We start from the raw sequence: 12,764 nt of genomic DNA, 5'->3' as shown, positions 1-12,764 counted from the left end.
CAGAAACTAAAGGCAAATGGAGGAACTTATATATACATGAAAGATATTGAAGGAATTCCTCATATTTTGTATAAACGTTTTGTACAGAGGAATACATAGAATTATTATGGGCTGAACTACTCTATTTCATCATCTTTGTAATATATTTATTTTTCCGTAATGGATGAAGGAACACCTGGACTGTCATGTATTCCTGTGGAAGGAATTGCAGCACCCAATCACTATTTCTCATAACAAATTTATTTTATTATCCTTTACCAGTTTTGGGTGTTCTCAGACCCACCTAACATAAATCAAATACTAGGTCTAATATTTGTTATTACCACACACATTTTCTTCTTCCTTTTCTAAGTGTAAAAACAGAAATATGGGCACAATGGACTGTTAACACAGACTTCATGTCTTTTAAATATGAGTTTGCAGCACAAAAGACAAATGTAAAGAACAAAGATTATACCTATTACTGTGCACCTTCCATGTATGTGTGTGCAAACACCCAAAACTGATAAAGGTCAATAAAATACATTTTTTAACATAAATAGTGACTGGTTGTTGCAATTCCTTCAGCAGTAACATTTGTTAGACCTATAACATATATCCTAAGACTTCAGTTGCAACCTTCATGACAACACATCTATGATACTTGAAAAAATAGTCTGTATACCTAATGCACTCATTTAATCTGAACTTAAGCATAATGTTTTTCACCAAAATAATATCACATGTAAACTTGATATTTACTAATGTTGGTCTCAAGTATATTCTCATACCACCAGCAGTCTCAACAAAAGAGAAAATTTAACTGCTCTCTGAATGTAATTAATGTAGGTATGTTGGAAAATATGTTCCTTATTATACCTACAATATCCTCAGTCTGAACTGTCATCAGCAAACTTAACTCCAGAATGCAGACAGTATAATTACAACAATATTTTTGATTTCATTTGTATTTTTGTAAAAAGAGAAAAATTGAATAATTGGTTTAAACATTAGTCTGTAGATAAAATATTTGACATTTTCATATAGACCTCCCAAGACCTATTTGCCTACACTGCATTTCACAGGAAAGAGCCAAACACAAAACTAAAACTGTTCAAATTTCAAATAGTGCTAGAACACCAAATTTATAAAAAAAAGTCATGAAATTACCCAAGAAAGCTGACTACAACATGCTAATTCAATATAATACAATAAATGTGAACCTGTGGAGAATATTTCAAACACCTTAAAAAAAAAAAAAAAAAAAACACTAAGCTTCAGAGAATAAATCTCTCTAGATTCTGAAAATGAAAATACTAACAATGTCTATGATGTTGCTATTAATTTTTTTAAAAAATCGGTTAATGCAAATAAACTCAAGTGAAAAAATGAGAGTATACCTACAGTATGCCTTGATGATATAGTTATTAGTATAAAAATTGATATGTAAATGAACTAAGAAAATGAAACTTGCCAGTTACTGTGTTCAGAATTTTTCCCTATTCTTTTCCCTCAAATGTTCATTTTATTAGTGAGCTTCTGTCTGATATTATCAATGTCTAATTTGATAACAGAATATATCCTGCTCCATTAAACGTAGCAAGTCATTGTCATATGTCTCTACAAAAAATGTAAAAGCACTATCATTGCTAATTACTGACCTACAGGAGGGAAGGAGTTTGTTAATTATATCAAGTATGGTCAGATTGTTTACTCCCAGACATACAAGCATTATAAGATCTAAGGACAAATAAGCAATGAAAGTGAATTTAATTTAATAATCTACACAAAGACAATACATTCACTGTGTAGTATGAAACCAATGGCATCATAAATATCATTAATCTTTTTATAACAAAATTTAACAGTCTGCATAGAGTCTGAACTCAAAGAAACTAACTGCTACCAAGTAAAATATGCAAGAAACAAATATTAAGATGTTGAAACAAAAAAATGTACACCGCAGTAAATCTCACAGTTACCTTCTCCAAGAAAATAAATAAAAATATGACACTACCAATAAAAAGTAGTACAAATAACAACGGAGCTGCATATATCGCACACCTCACTAAAAATTGCAAATTTGTTGAGGGACTAGAGAACCAGATTTTCATTCCATGCAAAAGTTAGCTACCTTTGTGCACAACTTAAAATAATTACTAACAACACATAGCATAAACAAAAATTTATAAATCTGGTAACCCATAATGAGCCTGTTGCAAGACTTCTCAAAGAAAATATTGAAGTTGAATTACCAACTTCTTAAAATTTTACATATTTCCATGAACAGTGTGTCTACCTACAATAAGTGTACATTAATATAAGTAGTATTATCTATACTAAATACATAATGATGCATACCTAATTCTACAGATTTTAAGTTTAAGTGCTTTCAATATAAATACCTCTGTTTTTGTGTGATGTAAATCAATGTTTCATGTATGTATGGGCCACAGAGTGTCATTTCTATGCATAAAAATAATTCATATAAGCCTGTTCCCTTATCTTTAACAGTAATCAGCGTAGGGGGTATCACTTAGGCTGTCTTTCTGAAATATTACACCATCAAATAACATTACACAATCAAAGATAGCTGAAAAACATGAAAGGAAACACACTTAATAATTATCAGGCAAGATTTATTACAATTACAGCCACCTAACAATAAGGCCACATTCATCAAATGTATAGTACCACTCACAAAAAGAAACACAGAATAGTAACATATGCAACTAAAAATTTTTATACACCACACACACACACACACACACACACACACACACACACACACACACACACGAGGACAGGATTAAAGTATTTCTGTAATTTATATAAAATACAGGATATGGAATCACTTCACATACATGGGGAACCTGAATTCATGGGATAAAATTTCAGAGTTTTTTAGGGCTGTTTTTGGAGTATTTTCGGAATATTTTCTGAGTATTTTGGTATTTATTTATTTAGCATTTTGTGCTCTTAGATAATCCCAATTACACTGTTGTAAGCAAAGAAATTATACACAATCAGTTAAATAAACAAAAGGAAAAAATCAAATATCAATGGCCAGGTTTCTCAACCACTCAACTGCTTGGGAACCAGCTTGGTGTAGTTTGTAGAGAGATCTGGCAAAAGCACATATTGGGCAGTCCAAAACAATATGTGGCACTATCTGCACCATCTCATTGCTTTCACAGGAGTCTTGCTATTCCCAGCTATAGAGTGTAGCAGCTGTCCCATATCTGATTTGACTCAGTTTGCGCCAGGTAGCATGAGGAAGATTGAAACCCTGGAGTTGCATTTTCAACACACAAGATGTCAACCAGGGGTGAAGATTACTCCAGTTTCCAAATAGTCACAGGATTGAAACCACTGGCTAAACATAACAGTTCTCCTGGCTGGTTGGTGGCATTTCAATAAGATTTTAGAACATAAAGAAAGGAAGATTGGGCTTAACGTCCTGTCAAACTCGAGGTTGTTAGAGATGGAACACAAGCTCGGATTGTGTAAACAATGGAGAAGGAAATTGGCTGTGCCCTTTAAAAGGAATCATCCTGGCATTTACTTGGAGTGATTTAGGGGAACCACAGAAAACCTAAATCTGGATGGCCGAATGCGGGTTTGGACCACCATTGTCCTGAATGAGAGTCTAATGTGCTAACCACTGCGCCACCTTGCTCCAGTTTTTAGAACCTTGTTGAATGATATATACAGTATATGAGAAAATATATCATCTTATGTATTCTTGTCCATAACCAAGAAAGAGCAAGCCGTCTTTTTACATGAGGCAGGGTGATGCTGCTTATCACTGAACAGTAGTAAGCATAGGCATACCAGATACCACACACATAACCTGTCATAGCTTAGCATTGACTAGATGGCTATGGGAACAGTTGAGCCATACAGCTGAACAGTACTCTGCCGATGAATAAACTAATGGCAGTACCACTGGTCTCAAAGTGTTTGCATCAGTTCCCCATGAAGATAAAGTTAGCTTTTCCAATAAATTATTGCAGCTCTTCAGTTTTGCAGCTGTTTCCCATCTAACAAATTTATCTTAGAACTCTTCCATTTGGTCCATGACTGCATAGAAAAACAACAGTATCAGAAATTGAGTCCACCTTGACACAAAACACCTTATTATTTGTTTACTTGTTAATTTCTCAACTAGTCAGTGGCTTTTATTAAATCTAAAACATGCAGAAAATAGCATATTATACCAATACAGTGCCACATTATTACTTTTTTTACTGCTCGTTTTTTGAAATATGGTTATCTATGGATACTTTCATATTACATTATTTATTGTATGTTATGGCATGTTTTTGAGAATTATTGTCTCAGTTTCCAACATATTTTCTGTGCTCTTTTTCTGTTGCCATTTTTTCTCAGCAAACAACATGTCATCTGCAACTGTGTGAATGGCTGTTAGTAAACAGAAACTAATAGGTTAACTTAGTATGTCAGCAACATACACTTGGGATTACAGTAATGTTGTGGAATCCAGTTTTTGGTGTGTACTGGGCTGTTATTTAGTTATTTGTGTACTCACGTTTGTTGGACGGCATAAAGCTGATTCTATACACAGAAAAACAAAACTTTTGCACTTTGCTTATGATCAGGAACATTACGCCATCTTGCTGTTCACGAGTGTTACGAGAGGTGTATTGCATGTTGCGAGAAGTCTATGAAAACTGTAGTGGGAATTGCGATGACTTCTGTTCCTTATTTATGTCTCTGTGTGTGATGGGGAAGTGGTTCTTTTACGTGTGTGTGCTTTCTGATGTGTGTCCTTGGTCAGTTCTCTCAGAGCGGTAAAGAGTGTGTTGTTGCAAAGTGTTGTGTTTTTGGTAATTACATTTTTCCCTTCCACTATAGCCTTCTGTGTGTAGTAATTTTCTTCTATTGTCAGTTGTCAGTATAGACTGTTGCTGTTTTACAGAATGTGTAGATCATTTTGGATATTAGGTTATGGTTTTTGTCTGCAAAAGTTGAATGTGTGCTCTCACTCTTTAGAGCTCTCATGTACTCTGTGTACCTCGTTCAGAAGCTTCTGCTCGTTTGTCCTATGAATTGGGCCTAACAAGAGTTGCATGTGAGTTGATATATTTGTCTGAGGTTTTTCTGACTGGTCTTAGCCTTTTCTTAACTATATTGTTTGTTCTGGATGTTATTGGGATCCCTTGCTTTTTCAAGATGTTTCCAATTCTATGTGATATATTGTTATTGTAATTTAATGTGTACCATCTGTCTCTTTTTCCTGGTGTGATGTGGTCTGCTGTGTTATCTGTGTGTACTGCCTCTGGCTTTTCAGATTCTTTGGTAGTGCTCTTGAGTAGCTGGCCGCTATTTTTGTGTTTCATTTTTACCTTGTTGTTGAGTTTGTTTATTATGTCTGTTTTGTAGTCATTTTCAACAGCAATTTGTTGGATTATATTAAGTTCCTGTGTGTAGTTTTCTGGTTTAAGAGGTGTTCTGTTTATACTGTGGAGCACATGTGTGACACTGGCACTGTGGATAACAGTGCTTGTGGATGTGGGTTTTCTGTGGATGGAGAATTTATGTTGGTGGTTGTTGCTTGTCCAAGAAATTTAGTTCCTTGTTTTTTTTTCTATTTCCATTGTGAAGTGGATTTGTCGGTGTACTGTTTTGATGTTGCTATGTAGCTCTTCTATCCTGTTATGTGTTTCATCTACAAGACAGATTATGTCATCCACATATCGGTACCAGTAGATTATTTTGTACCCCCATTGTTTTACAATGTTATTGAATATTGTGTTCTCTATATGGTCCAAGAAAATGTTGGCTAAGGTTCCACTGATGGGGGATCAAATGGGTAGCCCCTCTTGTTGCAAATAGATGTTGTTATTGAAAGTGAAATAGTTTTGTTCTATGATTAGCCTAAGAATACATGAGACTTTATTTATTTGTATGTCTGGAATTCTTGAATTTTAGCTGTTGTTCTATGGGTATGTTTGTGTACACATATGTAAAAGTTAAAGCATTATCTCTAGAAATGTTATGTGAAATTGCAGCTGTTAGGTTAACAGATTAAAATTTAATAGTTGTAGCTTTGTACTCAACTAAGACTGGAGGCAATTCAACAGATGATTTTGTTAACAAGTTAGTGCCTTTATGTGAGACAGCCTGTAAGTATAAGTGTAGGATACTAATCTGTAGAGATTTCAATTTGAATTTTCAGTTGTCCACTATCTATAACTCATATTTAAATAATTTATTAAATTCTTTTGGTCTTTATATTACAACCACTGAAATAACAAGGCCACATTATAAAGGTACTGTTACCTGTATTGACAATATAGTTGTATCAAATGAGTTAATGCATCTCAAGTCAGAGGTAATTAAAAGCTGGGTATCTGACCACTGGCCGCTACTTCTTAGAACAGATATAACACGAAATTGTAACACTGACTCAGTGCACATGGCAGGAACGAAAGTATGTGTTGTCAATTATGATAATCTAAATATGTTTAAGTCTCATATTGATAAAAGTAATTGGTTGCAGGTTTATCGAGAACATGCAATAAATAGAAAGGTGGAAGAACTCATATCTACTCTTTCTGTATATGCTAAGATGTCCTTTCCCATTAAGTTAATAAATAATAAAAAGGCACTTAGAGTAAATAAGGTCAAGGATGAAAAGGTGTTGAAGATCAAGAGGGAGTTTGATCAATATTATGACTGGTACAGAAGTATAGGTTCTCAAGTATTTAAAGATATGCTCACAGTGAAAACGAAAATTTAAGACGGGCCTTAAAGGAAGCTAGGTGTAAAAAAAAAAAATGAAGATATAATACTAACATCTGAAAAGAAGACACGTGCAATGTGAAATATCATTGACAGTCAGTGCAACAGGAAAATGACTTCACAGGCTGAAAGCAGTAATCTGAATGCTGCACAGTTAAGTACATTCTTAACTGAGTAGGTGCAAGAAATAATAAAGGTGACTGGCACTTCCAATATAGTCACTGACCATAAATACTACCTGAGAAACACCACAAAGCCTGAAAGTACATTTAGCTTTAAACTGGTCAAGGTACAGGATGTTACTAATATACTGAGGAAAATGAAGAACAGTTTAAGTAATGACCTTTATGGTTTAAGTTCAGACATGTTAAAGTGTGATTCAGTTCAACTGCCAGAATTGATAACACATGTAGTAAATACATGTATTTTGGAGGCTGTTCCCAAAGGCACTAAAGTTTGTTAAAGTCACTCCAATACACAAAAAAGGCAGCCACTCAAGTAGTGATAATTTTAGGCCTGTTTCAATTGTGCCAATCTTGTCTAAAGTGATAGAAGCTATATTAAATAATCAAATAGTAAAATACTTTGAAGAAAACAAAATCTTCACTGATAGTCAATTTGGCTTCAGATCAGGGTTAGGAACTGTTAAATCTGCCTTATCACTTTTAACACAGTGTGTGAAGCAACTAGAAAGCAAGCTATTGGTTCAGAATAAACTCTTTGGTTTATCAAAAGCTTTCGACACTGTGTCTCATGAAATCTTATTGAACAAACTGAAATTCTATGGCTTTACAGCAAGTGCTCTGGAATTGATAAAATCTTATGTAAGTAATAGAGTGCAGAAGGTGGTTTTTAATGGTGCAGAATCAGATTACTCACCTGTTGGCATGGGTGTACCACAAGGTTCTGTACTTGGCCCAATTCTATTTATTATTTATATAAATGACTTATCATGTAACATAGTTGGGCTGTCAACTAGGACTTACTTATTTGCAGATGATCTTGCAGTCTGTATGACTGCAGAAACAGCACAGAAGGTGAAATATGAAGCAGACCAGTGCACTGTCAAAGTTGAAAATTGGTGTAAAGCTAATTCCCTTTGTTTCAACCGAAAAAAAAAAAAAAAATACAAGACCTGTATGTATCATGGAATAATAACACTGAACTTGAGCAGAGCTCAAATGCTGTTAATTTCCTTGGAATCTCAATTGATTCAAAATTATCCTGGGGTAGCCATATAAAAAAAGTGGGAAGCAGCATTAGCAAAGGGATATTTGCTCTAAGGAAGCTGCATCTTTGTCTAAATGTGCCAGTACTTAAAGTGGTTTATTTTGCTTTAATACAGTGTCACATTTCCTATGGTACAATACTGTGGGGACATCAAAGCAAGGCAGCTAATGTCTTCAAACTACAAAAGAAGGCTATAAGATTGATATGTAGCTTGGCACCCAGAGCTCACTGTAGGCCAAGCTTTAAAAAATTACAGATTATGACCCTGTCGTCAATATTTATACTACAGTGTGTGCAATGCATATTAAGGAAAACTGTCCAAGTTATCAACAGTATGACATGTGACATAATTATAACACAAGAAACAAGCAGGACCTAGTTTCTTTCTGATGTAACTATAAATAAAAAAAAAAAAACACAGAAGTGCTTCTTGTACAAGTCCATAAAATTTTTTAATGCCATACCCCAACATATCAGGGATCTTCCAACTGAAAAAAAAGTAAAAGAATTTCTTCTTGAGCTCAGCATTTATGAAACTGATGAATTTTTAAGGGAGGCAAAGAATATGGTATGACTACCCTTTGTGATCAGTTTTTATATGCTTACATATATATATGAGTAAGTCTGTAATTTGCTAAATTTACTAGGCAATATCAATTTGTACCAGAAGTTTCTCTGTTTTGTTTTTGTGTGAAGGTACCATAATTATTTGTGTAATATTTATATTGTGTAATATTTTTCTTGTTTTTGTAATTATTTGTGTAACATTTATACTAGGTAATATTGACTTTTGTAATGCCTCAGATAATCTCTGAGGTCTCTACAACAATAAAAAATCAATCAATCAATCAATCAATATCAACAGGTACCAGTTTTGCTGGGGGGGGGGGGGGGGGGATGCTGACATTCTTAATTTTCTCTGTTATGTCTCCTATGTTTTTTTGGCTTCTGTTGTTTGTGTATGTGTATGTTTTCCATAGAAATGTGCACATGTGTCTCCCTAGTAAGTAAGATGGGGCTTTTCTAAAGTCCATCACTGTGTGGGGCGGCGAGTAACTTGTAAAATAAATTTTTACTGTATAAATGCTTGCAATACAAATGTTTGAATGTTGAATCGGTTTCAGGCTTTTAGAATGTTGTTAATGCTGTCTTTCGCCGTTCTCAACACTGGTTCTCTATTTACTTTTTAGCACCCAGAAAGTGATTTAACAAAACGTGGAGCCTGTAATTAGAGTTCCTAGTGCCCACTTCATCTGAGAATACCATTATAGCTGCAGCTTATAGCTCTGAGGAATTAGGAGATTGTCCGGGATTTCTAATCAAAAACGATTTTCCAAAATAGTTGAGTATATTCTGAAATTCACTGATAACAAACACAAGTATCCCTACAACCTAACTAACAGAGCAGTTCAGAGTCTAATGCGCTGATGCAACTATAAATGTCCGAATTAAATGTTAAAAAAAATGCTCGCCAAAATTTGATGAGAATATTTCATCAAACGCCACGCTAAATAATTGGTAGAATGTCTGTCCCGCGACGGCACGTGAAAATACGACAATACGCAAACTGAAGCTAGATAATGAAAATCATCCCAGAATTAACCCTTCACTTGAAATGATTTCATGGTTCCGCGTATCTCTAGTAACTTAATACGGCACCCGAGGCTGTTTGTAGCAGTGATACCGAAGCGACGCGACTCCCGACACAGATGGCATGTTATTTAGCGTCTGGAGAGAACTGGGGCCTGCCTTCCTCGCGCAGCGCTCTTATATATATATAGCCGCGGTGCGGACGGCTAAGGGAATGCCTGATCAAATCGGCTCTCCCGACTAGCCGCTGGGCTAGTAACGCACCACCTCAAGTTACATAATAATTTATAGCTTCTTTTGCTGATGGCCGATGAAGCTCTTAATTTAAACGTGCATTCAGCACGCAGGTAAGTATTGATAATAAAATTTTGACGTGGCTAAGTTAAATACTTTGGGCGAGAGAATTAATTAAATTACACTGCACGCAGTAGATGAGCTCTGAATTGGCCCTTTTGAGATCCGCTATCGCTATAATTTTATAGGTATTCAAAAGAAACTTTTCACACCTTCACAGTCATAGCGGACCTCCAACCTATTTAAATCTAAACACCCTAGCCTTATTTATTAGCCTACTTAATCTATCTTGCTTCCTTCAGTTTTGAGACGAAAACCAGAAAATCATGAATTTCCACTAAAGTCTTAATCTGTGAAATCCAAAGTACTGTTTTTATTAAATCATTATGAAAGATGAATCTAAATATAAATTTTGAAGTCTCTAGCTCTTTTCTGTTGTGCCAATGATTTTTTCAGAAAACCGTCCAAATTTCAAAAATGGCTGAAGTTATCGAACTGATATTTAACACACATTAATTTAGTATTATTCCTGACATGCTAGAAAAGTTTTAGGTCATTTGCTTGATTTTTAAGGTATTGCGCAACATTTATGACGTCAGAGCTAGTTACAGCAGACTGGCTGGCACACAATGGAAATTGATGTGAATTTACTACAGCGTGAGTAGGCTGCTTCCCTACAACTGGCCTGCCCAGGATGAGAAGTTTATGGACCTTTGGCAGGCTTGTTAAGAGTGGAGCTTTAGGGTTCTTTTGTGTCATTCTTTTTCTCTGGTTCTGTGTCAAGGTGTGTTTGATGCTTTTTAAGAGTGTCTTTACATTTGTTTGGTATCTTTGTGTTAGGTCACTGGTTAGCTTGCTTATTTCATTCTCTGCCAGAAATTCTTCTGTTTTCTCAGTGTATTCTGCATCTGTTATTAATACCAAAGCATTCTCTTGGCCTGCCTTGGGTTGAGAGCATTGTGTTGTTTTAGTTTTGTGTGTATATTGTTTATGGTTTTCTCATCAAATGTGTTTTGTGTTATGGATGATTTGTTCTTTCTGATGATTTGTTTCATTTCCTCCATCACTAGTTCTCTTGTTAGGCCTGGGATGTTGAGACTGAATAAATCATATGACAACATGAAGATCCCACTAATATCAAAAATGATCTACACATTCTGTAAAACAGCAACAGTCTATACCGACAACTAACAATAGAAGAAAATTACTACACACAGAAGGCTATAGTGGAAGGGAAAAATGTAATAAACAAAAACACAATACTTTGCAACAACACACTCTTTACCGCTCTGAGAGAAATGACCAAGGACACAGATCAGAAAGCACACACACGCAAAAGAACTACTTCCCCATCACAAACAGAGACATAAATAAGGAACAGAAGTCATCGCAATTCCCACTACAGTTTTCACAGATTTCTTGCAACATGCAATACACCTCTTCTGACACTCGTGAACAGCAAAATGGCGTAATGTTCCTGACCATGAACAAAGTGCAAAAGTTTTGTTTTTCTGTGTATAGAATCAGCTACATGCTGTCCAATGAACATGAGTACACAAATAAGTAAGTAACAGCCCAGTACAACCAAAAAACTGGATTCCACAACACTACTGCAACCCCAAGTGTATTTTGCTTACATACTAAGTTCACATTTTGTGTTCTGGTTACTAACAGCCACTCACAAAGTTGCAGATGAAATGATGTTCGCTGAGAAAAAATGGCAACAGAAAAAAGCACAGAAAAATGTCAGAAACAGCAACAATAATTCTCAAAAACATGCCATAACATACAATAAATAAGGTAGTATGAAAGTAGCCATAGAAAATTATATTTCAAAAACCAAACAGTAATAAAATGTGACAATGTGTCACTGTGTTTGTATAACTATGCTATTTTCGACATGTTTAGATTTTAAAAAAATGCTGATGATAGTGTTATTTGTCGCCGAAACTAGTTTGGGAAATAAACAAGTAAATTAATAACAAGGTGTTTTACATCAAGGCGGACTCTATTTCTGATATTTTTGTTTTCCATCTATTCAAGGAGGAGGAGGAGGAGGATATTAGTGTTTAACGTCCCGTCGACAACGAGGTCATTAGAGACGGAGCGCAAGCTCAGGTGAGGGAAGGATGGGGAAGGAAATCGGCCGTGCCCTTTCAAAGGAACCATCCCGGCATTTGCCTGAAGCGATTTAGGGAAATCACGGAAAACCTAAATCAGGATGGCCGGAGACGGGATTGAACCGTCGTCCTCCCGAATGCGAGTCCAGTGTGCTAACCACTGCGCCACCTCGCTCGGTCATCTATTCAATGTGACACCCACGTACTTTGGATTGTTTTTGTATTGTAATACACTGTCACTGAATATTAGCTGCAGACAGTTTGCATACTTGTTGCTCAGATGAAATCCTGCAACTTCCGCCTTCAATCAGTTAGGGTTTATCTTCCACCTTCTGAAATACTCATATAACAACACGTGTCCTTTGTCACTATGTCTTCTACTTCTGGGAGATGGGTTAGTTGGATCACTAGACAGATGTCATCAGCACATACAAATATGTAAGAGACAGTTCCTGGTAGGTTGCGGTATAGGGACTGAACACTGTAGGGGAGAGAACAACTACAGAGGAGAGAACAGCCATGCGGCACCTCATTTTTCTGTTTGTGGAATTTGTTGTACATGTTTTTGGAGTAAACTTAAGACAGTGATCAGATGGAGCTATATTGCTTTCCTGGACTTCATGGTCTTGACAATCACTGTTCTTCAAATAGTCCTTGTCAGGGCTATCAATTTCATATAGGTACACTTGGCTCTCAACCAAGTGTCTGCCAACATTAAAGGCATAAGAAGAGCTAAGAGCCATTATTTACTGAAGATTCTTCAAGATCATTCTGTCAATGTAT

Source organism: Schistocerca cancellata, chromosome 4 (genome assembly GCF_023864275.1).
Source record: "Schistocerca cancellata isolate TAMUIC-IGC-003103 chromosome 4, iqSchCanc2.1, whole genome shotgun sequence".
NCBI lineage: Eukaryota > Metazoa > Arthropoda > Insecta > Orthoptera > Acrididae > Schistocerca > Schistocerca cancellata.
Note: the sequence above shows the minus strand (reverse complement) of the source record.